At 35.6% G+C, this 13,253-nt stretch overlaps 1 long non-coding RNA gene across 1 annotated transcript in view; it reads left to right on the top strand.

Moving 5' to 3' along the window:
- Nucleotides 1-13,253, top strand: part of LOC138239399 (uncharacterized) — a 20,256-nt gene extending 7,003 nt beyond the window's left edge. Inside the window, exon 3 of the long non-coding RNA XR_011189867.1 lies at nt 13,156-13,253. This is a non-coding gene — a long non-coding RNA (uncharacterized lncRNA). The remainder of the gene's footprint in view (nt 1-13,155) is intronic.

Raw genomic sequence — 13,253 nt, 5'->3', positions numbered from 1 at the left:
GTTAACTTGCGTGTTTGCCAAATTTCTATACAACTGTGCTGAATTAGCTCTGCCACAGAAGCTTTACATGGTGAAGCCAAATGTAGCAGTATTCTTCAGACAGGAACTTGTCAATGGGATGGTTTACAATTATAGACCAAATAACATGAATGAGTAAAAATATAGTTTGTCTGCACTTCGTGGCATTTTGTGTGCTATGAGAATTTATCCTAAAATACAATTTAATATATATATATTATATCTAAGGTGCGGCACAATGGTGCTTTGGATAACCAGCCTCGCAGTGGTGAGACCCTGGGATAAAGTCCTGGGGTGCTGTTTGTGTGGAGTTTGTATGTTGTCCCTGTGTACATATGGTTTTTCTCCAGGTTTCCCGGTTTCCTCCCACAGTACAAAGACATACTGGCACCTGAAAAAGTGATCCAGGTGTGAGTGTGTGCAGGTCTGTGCCTGTGTGTGTCCTGTGATGGACTGTGGTCTCGTCCAGGGTGTATCCTGTCTTGCTCTTGTTGCCAACTGTGTTGGATGGATGGATAGATCTCGTACCTAACAATATTTAGTGTATGTATGATATAATTCAAAAATAATGTACTGTATTTTAACAAAAGCTACAAAAGAGGAAACAATCTTCACAAATTTAGGAAACATGTATTGCAGGTATTTTTTTTCCATTCTTAAATGTTTCTTGTGTTTTAGAACAATTGAATGAAAAAACATGACAATCTCAACAGTTTAATGTTGACATACATACACTATATATTGTTAGGTACGAGATCTATCCATCCATCCAACACAGTTGAACAATTCTTACCTACTGTGAACCTAGCAAAAGAACACACACGTTAACTGTTAAATCATTAAGAACATTTAAAGTTTATTAAACCATTCATTTTTTTAATGTCAGACATAATAAAGCCATTGATTCCACCACTTCCTACACAGAGAAAAAACCTGGTCAAATGATAATTTATACACTTGAAGTGCTGGGTTCATCTGCCTTTTTCTGTTTTCAATCAGACTAAAATTGTATTGAAGGGACCACTTAATGTGATGCTCTTGATTAGCTCTAGATTCTCACTACAAACCTGATTTACCAGTAGAACTTCAGTAAGTAAAGTAAGTCATCCTCAGAAAGACTTTAAGTGATTTCTTAGTCGACAACAATTTTTCTTATTGAGATTAATATTGTGAGATTTAGAGCCTAATGCTCTGATTTCAAAGTTCTATTAATAATATTAAAAATGACTTGTTTCCTAAACGATTGTAGAGGCCTTGGGCATTATTTTATACAAGAGGGGTCTTGAAAGAATCTTTCATACTAAATTGTCAGCACTTAGGAGCTCAACAGTCTGCATAACAATATTCTTCAAATAAGTTTTAAAATTTGGTTTCTGTACCATATCTGTAATGATAATTTTTGTTTGTTGTTTTCATATATGCTTTTGAGAAACATATGATTGAAATACATTTTAGCAATATGCCTAATAATAATGATAATACACTTTATTTTATATAGCAGCTTTAAAGGTGACTTCTCAAAGCACTTGTTAGTAATAAGTTAGGTGCAATATAAATTACACCCCCAAAAAGCTAACAGTAATTTCTCACAGTCCAACCTTGTACAATGCAGCAGTTCAACAAGACCAATTACACAACGATTATTATTTCACAGCTGAGCTGCTAAATAAACCAATAGTTTACAATCCTTAATAAACAGCCATTGGATATGAATATCACAATCTTCAAATGTCTATGTTGGTTTAATCAGATGAATAATGTGTACTACAATATTATAGAAATAAATTATGTAATATTCAATATTATTAGATATTAATTTTCAATAAATATATCCACATCACCGGTGTGACAGTAAAAGTGGAATCTGAAAAGATATTTTACTTTGGCAAATATCTGGATGTTTTCTTATTTTGAATATATCAATTGTTGAATGCACAAATGGTTAACTTTATAAATGTACGATAGCATTCTGACCAAATACTACACACAACACACTAAGTCCAGAAATGGTAATTCAGATAGTATACATTTTATCAAATGTGAAAAATAAGACTTTTCTCTACAGCTGTGTCCTGTAAAGTGAATGCAGTGATGTCTGTAAGAAAGCAATTAGCGTTCCTCAAGGAAGCCCAGTCACAACTCACACGCACACAATATGCTCCCTGTATGACTCAGCCCCATTAAAAAACATGCGTGCACGTTTTTCCCCTGCATTATGTCAGAGCATTTTTACAACCCAGACAAGACAGATGACAAAATGGAGATCATTGCTGATTCAAGCACCGCGATAGAGAAGAGAATAGGTCCTCATGGTTCATGTGACTCAGGGTAAATGATGCAGAAAGCACCAAGAGGAAGTGAAAGATTTACCTCTGAATAAGATAGTAGGCAGAATGACACTGTGTCTTTTTTAATGTAAACTTTTTAAGATTTCTCTTAAGTGATTTCTCTCATGTTTTTTTTAAATTTCTATCTGTGCCTCGCTCTCACTGTCTGGCTTCCATTAAAACTGAAGGGACTGGTACTTTTTCCTGGTTGCATATACCTTCCTTTTTTCTTTATTTTATGATATACTGTACAGTATGGCATGTAGGCTTAGTTATATAGTTTTGAAAGTTATACAGTATTATATAGTGCTGAAAAGAAAAGCCATTTCTGCAATTCCTTTCTGAATATGAGGTCCTTTAAACAGACAGATTTCCTTTTGGCATTTGGTTTTTATTAGGTGCTTGCTTTTTTCAGCAAACTCAGCAGTTTATTTTCTTCTTTCTGTTTTATTTATGAATTTTCGAACTAAATTCAGACATCATTCAAAAACACAAGCTTATCAGCTTTGAGCTGTCGACAGTGATAACAAATTAACCAGAACAGCCTTGGCTTTTTTTACAACTCTGAGAGATGTCTGAGAGGAAGACCATGAGAAAATGTATTACGTTTTCGTAGACCAGTATTAAATCATTACCAAAAGCTAGATGTTATGGAGGAGGCATAGTATAGTGGGTAAGTCCATAACTGCCAGGTTACAACATGTGTTCAGGTTTCCACTATAGACACTGCTGTTGAACAATACCATTGAACAAGGTACTGAACAAGATATCCAATTGTTCCTGTCCTCCTGGTTGTATAAGTGGTAATCCCTGTATGTGATTGGCATCCTGTTCCCAGGGGTGGTGTGAGTGGGTCATGTGCTCCCTAGTCCAGTTAACTGCAAAACCCAGCATGAACTCTGGCATGCACTTTACCTTTTAGTCAATGTTATATTTCATTGAATTTAAAACTGCTTTGTTCAGCTGAGCCCCTGATGCCATTATACATTGTATTGAATTTGGTATTCAGTTACATTCTAAAGAAATTACATCTGAGCTACAGTCAGGTTCCTTTTAGAAATGACCAAAGACAATTCAGAAAGAGTACTGAGAGCAAGGGGTCTTTATTCACTTGTATTTTCAAGAATCAGGAAGTTGAGAGGTTACATATGAGAGGACACCGTTCAGCCTGTGTAGATCGTTTTGGTAGGTAGTTGGCGATTGACTTAAGGATCTCATGTTATTTCTTGAAGGAAGCCAGAATAATTGAGAAGAAATGGTTATAAGCACGAAAAGAAAAACAGTACAACCATCACTGAAAATCTTTGGTATCTTGTAAAGAAGACAGTGGAAAAGATAAAAACAAACAACATCATAGAACTACTAACATACTAACATTTCAGGTTGGGGACCACAGTTACTACAAAAAGTGCACTAGTGCACATAGATATACAGTCGTTTCAAGTTCACTATTGTCTTGAAGTTGTTATATATCAAAAGAGGTTGGGAGAATTTTCAATAGTCATTCAAATCAAACCAGAATGTCTTTGGCAGGTAATAAATAACAGAGTACCCACCCAAAGCCCACAGACTCACAGACACATACATACATATTAAATTTGAAGTAATATAGTAATTTCCATTCATTTTAGCACCAAAATGATTCTCTTTAAAATTCCAGCAATTCCAGATGATGTTTTAGTCATAAAATAGGCAAAGTTGCATTGTATACTAGTAAAAAAAAGCACCATCTCCAGGACACTGATAGCAAAATTCTCACTTTTGCAAAAACTATACTAAAAATCAGTTTTGTAACTTAATTTCCTTAATGATTATATTACCACATTTCTTAGGAACTAGACGAAGTATAACATATCGACAGTCTCATTTTGAGTTTACATTAATTGCATTTTCTGAAGCTTACATTGATCCATCGATGCATATTCCTATCGCTTTATCAAGACTAAGGGCCAAGTGTGATTGTCTGGAAAAGAATGTCTAATTGCTGTAGAACGTCACTTTAAGTGATAGATTGCAACCTGACTGCACATTGCAAAATTGATCAGATCCAGTGATCACATGTGCTACCCTTCCTGCTGGCTATTCTGATGTGGCAACATCCCAGCAGAACTGAACATGCTTTATGTTCTTTTTTTGCAAGATGAGAATGTAATAATTATGTAATGTGTGCCCTTCTTGCCAGACCCCATCAGGGATTTATGGATGAGATGAAATGACATGTTTCATCTAGGGCTCAGAGACCAGTGAAACTGGTACATGCTTATCCATACTTTACTCTTTACTCAGAATCATACAAGACAGCATGTGCAACATAGTCCAAGGGACGTGTCTCAGATGTACAGCTTGTGTTGCTTCCTGTGGTGGCCACATTCTATCTTTCACAGTAGCCCCCCATTAATCAACAGGGTTGATAACAAATGCTTATCAAGTAATGAATTTACCTATGTCATGTCTCTTCAATAAATGTCAACCTACCACAGGTTATGTTATTTTCCTGCTAAAGCTTTGTGAATTTTGTGCATGTGTAACTGACGTTTCTTTTGATGCTGAAAGTATTGTAGAATGACATTATGTCTGAAGATGAAAATATGTCAGTGTGCAAAGAAAGTGTAACTTCAGTGCCCTTAAATATTTACAGGGGGGCTATGTCCAAACAAACTGAGAAGTGAAATGCGGGTTAAAATGCGGGTCTTTTAGAGTCTAGAGAAACTGCTGTGCAAATGCTTCTTTTGTGTTCACAGCTTGACATCCCCTGGAGGGGGCTGCTCTCTAAGGTTATTGGGGTTCTAACCTCTGGAATGGACAGGGGCTCCCAGCTCTGGGGTCAGACTCCATAGCCCCAGGGTATCTCCCTGACAAACATCCACTGAGGAAACAGTGACAGCTACACTACATAAATTTTCACAAAGCAAAATGAAATAAAATGATATAGCCTCTCACTTTGCAGTAAAGAGCTCTCTTTTTTTCTTTTCATTTTTCTTTTTAAAGACAACCAACCATATGCTAAAGCCATAGATCAGAGGTCAGAGTCACTGATGTGAAGTGCCATGATGTATACAAGAAGACTGAAGCTCTGTCCACTGGTGACGTGCATTATGACATTTATAAATCATCAAAAACCTTTTTGGAATGTGAAAAGGCACACATAGAATTGTAAATCAAAGGAAATAGTTAATATATTTCATGTATTTTGAAATGTCTTAAGGTTTTTGGGAAAATGGTCCAGGTGCATTTTTAAAATCCATTCAAAAAATGGATATACTGTATGTAATCCTTGGATCAATAAGATATTATCAAAATGAAATACAGTGATCAAGATGAGCTTATTGGCCTCCTCTTACAGTATCTTGAATGTATAACACTTGATTATTTTTTAAAACATTCTTTTTAACATTTTCTTTTCTTAAAATGAATTTTGTACAGTTTTACATTTGGAAAATTGCCTTACCCCCATTTAAAATCAAGTATTGATCATGCATGTACTTTACATGCCATATATTGTATTTGGTTTAATTTTGTGCATTCCTTGAAAGGAAACAAAATTTGTTGCAGAACAAATATGTTTGCATGTACAGTATGTGTTCAGATCTAAGAATGAGAAAAACCGTTGATAAAGAGCAAAACCACCCAAACTCACTAACTTCCTTCAATTTTAACTTAACTTGGAACACTGTTCTGGATATTGATTACTTTGCAGAAGAAAGTTGTTTCCCATGTACAGCAGTTTAAAATTTAAATGATTTAATCAACCCCCCCTACTTGGCTGTTCTTTGTTGAAGCTGAAGAGACTGATTTATTTCATTCTATCTTCATATCCTTGCCCTTCATTTCCAGGATAAATCTTCCTGCCTTTCTTTGGTGTCTTTCCAAAGGATAAATATCTTTCTTGGGTTGTGAGGACCGAAACACACTTTCTGGCTTAATGAGGGTATTATACAATTCTACAGGGGGAATAAGAGTAAGGCACAACAGTGATGCTTTTTAGAAACTACATCTGTTTTCACAGATTTATTTTGATATTGTTACCAATATCTGAACAACAGAATAAAAATTATTATTATTGCGAATGATGGGACTATAATGGGGATAACCAGTTGGTTTAGAACTTATCTGGGGTGTGAAGATCAGGCACTTAGAGATAAGCCTGATATGGAATATGAAACAGGAGTATAACAAGACTATCTTTAACACTTAGTACAATACCTGTCTTGTTTGCTATAAGATCTGTCTAGCTTTGCAGGTACTGTATTTCCTGCCAATACTGTATATCATTTTGTAAAAAATCTGCTTTTTTCAGAGGTTAATCCATTTTCTCTTTCTTCTACTCCATTTGGTTTCCATATATTTATTTGCACATTTTTGCAAAATCATTAGCCTAGAACGTCAGACAGGTTAGTTAGTATTTTTTCTGTTTTTTGTTCCTTGGCCAATTTTCTTTACAATTCCATTTCAGTTCATTTTAGCTATCTAGAGTTGGGATGAGAATGGGCATTGTTTTTCACCAGTTTGTAGTTTTATTGACATAACTGAGGTAATATGTCAGCTGAACATATCAAAAGTTATGAAAATCAATTACTTTTGCATGTGGTAATGGTTCAAATATGCCTTTCAATTCTTAGTAGGGTTTCAGTAAAGTTTACAGGTGTTTACATAATTTTGACCATATGGAGTATTTGGAATGAAAACCACATTACTCTTCATTTCTCAAATATATGAATTATTAACATCTATGCATCCTCAAAGAGATTGCATTCAGCACCAAAATGATACTACGCACGATGTCTAGAGGAAGCAATTATACATTCTGAGAAGGCAGCATTTTATTGTAAGTATCCTTGGTTTAGAGCACAAAATATAAAAGTTTTCTACAGCTGTGTATATTTACAAGACTGCACCATGTGGGTCCTAATGCCCCAGTATAGTGATGGCGACACTATACTGTAAACAAGTGCCGTCCTTCGTAAAACCGAGGTCCTTACTCTCTGTGGTCATTAAAAATCCCAGGTGTTTCTCGAAAAGAGTAGGGGTGTAACCCCTGCGTCCTGGCCAAATTTTCCATTGGCCCTTGCCAATCATGGCCTCCTGATAATCCCCCTCTATGAATTGGCTACATTACTCTGCTCTCCTCCCCACTGATATCTGATGTGTGGTGAGCGTTCTGGCGCACTATGGCTGCCGTCGCATCATCCAGGTGGGTGGTGCACATTGGTGGTGGTGGAGGTAAGTCCCCATTACCTGTAAAGCGCTTTGAGTGGAGTGTCCAGAAAAAGCGCTATATACAGTAAGTGTAAGCAATTATTATTATAATTATTATTACAATCAAAAGATGACTTTAATAATTAGAGTGAAGAGACATAAGTAATGCTGTTGTCCCCACCAGCCCCACCTAATATCTTTTTCTTCTTAAGTATTTATCTTCTGTGAGTAAGGTCTAAGGCATACATATTTGATACTCACATACTGTATGCACTGTATATATAAATAGATGAGATACTGTATTAGTTGCAGTGAGTGAAATAATTTTATTGTATGTAACATAACTTTTTCACCTTGTTCATTACCAAGAACTGAACTGGCATCCCCTCTGGTGATTATCCTTTTGCACACTGAACTACTGCTGATCACAGCGTTAGTACTGAATCAGATGGCATTTTAGTGAAGTTAGCTGATTGAAAGGTGGGTGGAATCCCTCGCTTTTCTCGCATGAGGGATGCCACCCCCTTCTCTTTTAGATGACTCACTTCTAGAGCGATTTCCCTTTATAGCTAAAAAAAGATCTCACTGTCAGGCTTCTAATTAAATACAAGAGTTGCCTTTTCCAAAGCTACGTTCCCAAGGAGGAGAAGCACAGAAAGCATTAAATATGCCACTTAGCTGGAAGTAACATGTGAAAACTAGTTTTACATTTTTTGAAAGCTGAATCATGCTACTTCATACTTCAGCATCCTACAATGACAATACTTTTCAAGCAAACTGTCTTAATTTCCTTCAGTAGCGCTACAGGGATTATATAACCTAAATGTGCTGGTAATGCAGATCACAGCAGTGATTTGACAGAGTGCAGTTGCTAATTAGAGGGGGAAGCAAAATTCCCCTCACAGTCCAACTAATGGCTTGAGCCACTTTGTTGTGCCAAGGAAAGTCCAGGAACTTTTTTAGATCAAATTCTTTAACAACTTCAGTTTTGGTAACAGTAAACCAAAAGAGAATATTAATCTCTCTCTGAATAATTTTTAATTGTTATTCATGTTTAAGGAATTAATTTTATTTTTATATTCTGTGGACATTCCATAGTTTGGATTTAAGACACGTTTGGAAAAATTCACGTTTTTATTCCTAACCTGAGCACATGTTTCAGTGAAGCCTTTATCAGAACTCTTGGAAACAGGTAAGACAGGAGTCTTACATTCCATTCCTGAAGCACATAGTGTCAGTCTGGTTTCTGCTCCAACCAGAATAGTCAATAAAACCATTAACCTAATTGTTTTTTTTTAGTTCTATACATACCATACCATTTTGTAAGGTCTTTTACTGTCAAAACATTCACTTAAGTAAAGGGACTCTTGGCTCTAAGACACCATGGAGCCTATTGGAGTTATGTAGTTAATTAAACATACTGCAACTGAATGCTTGGATAAAACAACCAAAAGACACTAGGCTCTCCAGTAACCCTTTATGGAGACCCCAGCGGTAAGAACTTGTTGTCCATGGTAATTTGATCCAATTAGCATTTACAAAATGTATTGAAAGCACAGTATTTCTTTTTTGTGGTGTGAATTACAGTACCTCACAGGTAACAAGCTTTAAAAATCAATTTCCTTCTGCTGACTTATTTAATATATAAGAGCCTGCATCTCATCTCATCTGAAGTGGATCAAACTCTTCTGCAGTGGGAGTTTGAAATCATAGAGACAGGAGAAAAACATAAATTAAAAGTGTCAAAGATCCTTTAAATATGTGAAAATTAAGTAAATTCATGTATCAGTTTGTATTTTCATAGCATGTGTCATTTGGGCATGTTCATTCCATTCAAACATTCATGCAAATAGACTGATATATTATAAGTACTGCATGTGTCTTCATCTCAACATCTATTTTTCCAGAAGGATAAGTCACTTAGATGTGAGCTCAGCTCTAAACTGTTACGTCATCACTAAGATGAATCACTATACAGGGAAGAGTAGCATAAGTGTGATACTAAGAAAACTGCAGTACCAGATGAATAGTCACTTTTACACATCATTAGTAAGAGCAGATGGTAACGAATGTGTGAGGTGGTTTACAGGCAAACAGAGGATGCCTGTACATTTTACTTACTTATAAGGATGTTTCACAGACACAGACACATCATTATTTGTGGTTGAAAGACAATGTAGACTTCAAAAACTAACCAGGTGTGAATGTGAATAGTATGACTTTAGCTGGAAACATGTGATCCTAAAAGGGTTACAACTAGTCATGTTAAATCCCTAAGAAATATTTTATAGCCTACTAAAAATATCCTGTTACTCACCTGGGAAACCACGGGGCGCACTTGGCAGATCTATGCTGGACCAGATCAGGTATCTGATAATGAAGTGTACTAGAAAAGAAATGTTTAACACAACGCAAACAAAAGCATAACTAAGTAGTTTAGACAAACTGAGCTGTAAAGTGAAGCTGCTGTGAAATGAAGGAAAACCTTAGGAAATAAAATTCAAAGAATGATATCATATTTTCATGAGAGCATTCTATGGGATCAGACTGTTGAAGTAAGTGTTAGAATATCTTGTTACTTCAAGATTTCCCCCTTTAGATTCATGCTGATATGTTTCTTCACAGCCCAGCTAGACCTGGAAACTAGCAGTTTGCCAAGCTTGATCTTGGATATAAGCCAGACACCTTTTTCTCTTTTCATTGCTGTCAGAAAACACATATGGGCTACTGTTGTATTTCCCCTAGGATTCCAAAATGAAAAAATGGTGTTATTGGTTGACCTGGAAAATGGAAAGAGCTGAAAGTTGGCCCATTTCTTCTTTGAAATGAACACTTGCAGAAAGCTGAAAAAACAATGCATATATAATAGCTACAATACAGGCATATTAAATAGTACCATATATACAATATAGAGGACTCATCCCTCTCCAAAATTGATCAGCTTGTTCTAGCAATATGTCAATCATATTTGCTTATTTTATCAGATTAAACAGGAAAAGCCAACATTCCATCATAAACAGTGATTGATTGACAACAATAGAATCTGCGTTGAGATTCCAATTTTAGGCACCTGCCTGTATAGAATATGCATGTTTATGCCATCATTTGTGAGTTTTTGATGGGTCCAACCCTTCTGCACCCCCCGCCACAAAAACTTCTATTCTAAATTGTTTTTTTTGGGTGAGGATGATGTTCCTAGTATTGCCATTTTTAGTTACCTGTACAGTATGTGACTAAAATAGAACCAAATGTTGGGCAGAATGGCCTTATCTCATGTGTAGCCATTCTGATCTTCTCATATGCAAATATAAAGCAGTATAGAGAAAAAAACTTAATCATATAGAGATTTTTAAAAGGCGTTTTCAAAACATTACAACTCCCAAACTCACTCTCACGTTTGATGCTACTAAGGATCCCAACATAAAAATGGATGTTAATAAGCTGAGGCCATTTGGTTCTTTTGAGCTTGTACATCAGATAAAATCTGAATGATTATCTGCTTCTGAAATGATCAAACAAAGTCAGTTCAACTACATGATAAGCTGGTTGGTTCCACATTCCCACAATCCTTCACGTACAGAAGTGACTCCTGTTTTTTAAATTATTTTCAACTCGTGTCGCAGTTCTGTTTCTGATGATCTTGAAGAAGTCACCTGAGCTGTCTCGGACAATGGCTTTCAGGATTAAAAAAAAACTGAAACACTTAATATTCTCTATCCGAGACTAAATACGGTACTGTATATTCACTCACCGTAGTCTTTATGAGTATGACTTTTCTTTCAAACATGGAATTACTTTGGTTGCTTATGCTACTTTTACACTGTTTACCACCTTACATTTATTTTCATGAGTAGTTTGGACCATTTACTAAGTATATGACAGTCTGAGAAAAACTATAATCCTAGTACTGATCCCTGTGGTACCCCACTAATGATTATGTTCTTATTGAACTGATTCTGTTTCACTGTGGCATAGGACCTTGTATTGCTTACTGCTATCATTAGTTTGAGCAATGTTCTTTCTTGAAAAGCCTACATCAAAAGCTTTCTGGGCATCAAAATATTTCCTATCATATACTGTAGAGCTATTTGCTAAAAGAAATCTAGCAGGTAAGGAATAATTTACTGTTTCCAAAAACCACATTTTCTATTTCTTAGAAGAGTTTTTGTTTAGGTGCTTTTCTAATTTGACTCTTGCATTTATTTTTTTAGCTTTATGTGTAATTAAGGTAAAGCTGATTAATCAGTAATATATTATTTTCCAATGAGTAATACCATCCCTTGACCTTAGAGTAATTTAACATATCTTAGTGAGTGGTCTGTGAATAATTTCCCTTTTTTGTGCATGGTTAAATACCATCTGGTCCAGGCAATTTGTTTGTCTGAAGTTCTCCTAGACTCTTTAAAACACCATCCTCTAATATGCTAATAATGCGGAACTGAGTTGCATGCTAGTCATTTAATTTCTGAACAGACTCATTTGTGTCTTTAAGATCTTCTAATACTAATTTTTGTTATTTTTCTAGACTGTGAAACATTAGCTCTATGTATGAGTTATTCATATGTCTGTAGTTTGTGATTTTTAAAATGCAGTCATGGTCTCTCAACGGATTCTTTATCTTATATACCATAATCCTTTTCTCTTAAACTATTTTGCATTCTCTTAAAATCTTTTTTTTTAATTCACAGTCCTTTCCATTACGCCCTGCCTGTCTAGCCATAAAACTGTGGTCACAATTTTCCACAATGAGTCTCTTATTTCTACCTTTCTCACTCTAGCTTGGATACATGATCCAACGTGATGGAACATCAGAATGAGGACTTTCTGATGCTGGTGCTCTGATATTTATTAACTATATCAACATTTCCATTTCAGTCTTTGTGCTCCCAGTTGGCATCCCAATATACGTGAGGAAAATTTAAATCCCCCAGTTGTAGGATTTCTTACTGGCTACATACAGTATGATGCACATCTGATTGCATTGTATGACAAAGATTTAGTCATTTAAGAATTAAGTTATTACATCTGTTGGGTGTATGGCTGTGAGTTGGGTGGTTTGTAGCACACTCCCATCAATAGTCATCGATCCATTAAAACTATGAAATTTACACAGTTAAATCCTTTTTCATATTAAGTTCTACCTGGCTGTCTTCCCTGTCCAGAGTATTCAGAACCAAGTGATATTAAATTCATCTCCATCACCCTCTAAAAGCCGAGGTTCTATATCTTCATTAGTGTAATTGATATTGGGCCTTTAAAAAAATCAGCAAAAATATATTCATTTATAATGTTGTGATTAATGCTTTTCAGATTCTAGATTCTATTTCACTTATCTAAGGAGTGAACAGGCACTGATATTATAAACTGGACAAAAATATATTCATTTATAATGTTGTGATTAATGCTATTCAGATTCTAGATTCTATTTCACTTATCTAAGGAGTGAACAGGCACTGATATTATAAGCCGGACAATTTTAAAAAGTGAATGTTTAAGGCAAATTGTTAGATGTTTTCTTTAAGAACTTACCGTTATGCTCACCATTCTGAGTAATATTCAGTAACATTGCTTTCAGTTCCATTTCTCTGCTTGGATTGCTTGCATGTGGGCGCAGAACTGCACAGACCTTGGAATTGACCAAGAAGCTGACAGATGGATGGTGGGACAAACGGACGGCCTGATCACTGCAGGTGTCTTTGATCCTCTTTTTTT

The sequence above is a fragment of the Lepisosteus oculatus genome, chromosome 6, assembly GCF_040954835.1.
Source record: "Lepisosteus oculatus isolate fLepOcu1 chromosome 6, fLepOcu1.hap2, whole genome shotgun sequence".
NCBI lineage: Eukaryota > Metazoa > Chordata > Actinopteri > Semionotiformes > Lepisosteidae > Lepisosteus > Lepisosteus oculatus.
The sequence above is the reverse complement of the archived record's forward strand: the minus strand, read 5'-3'. Positions and strand labels throughout refer to the sequence as shown.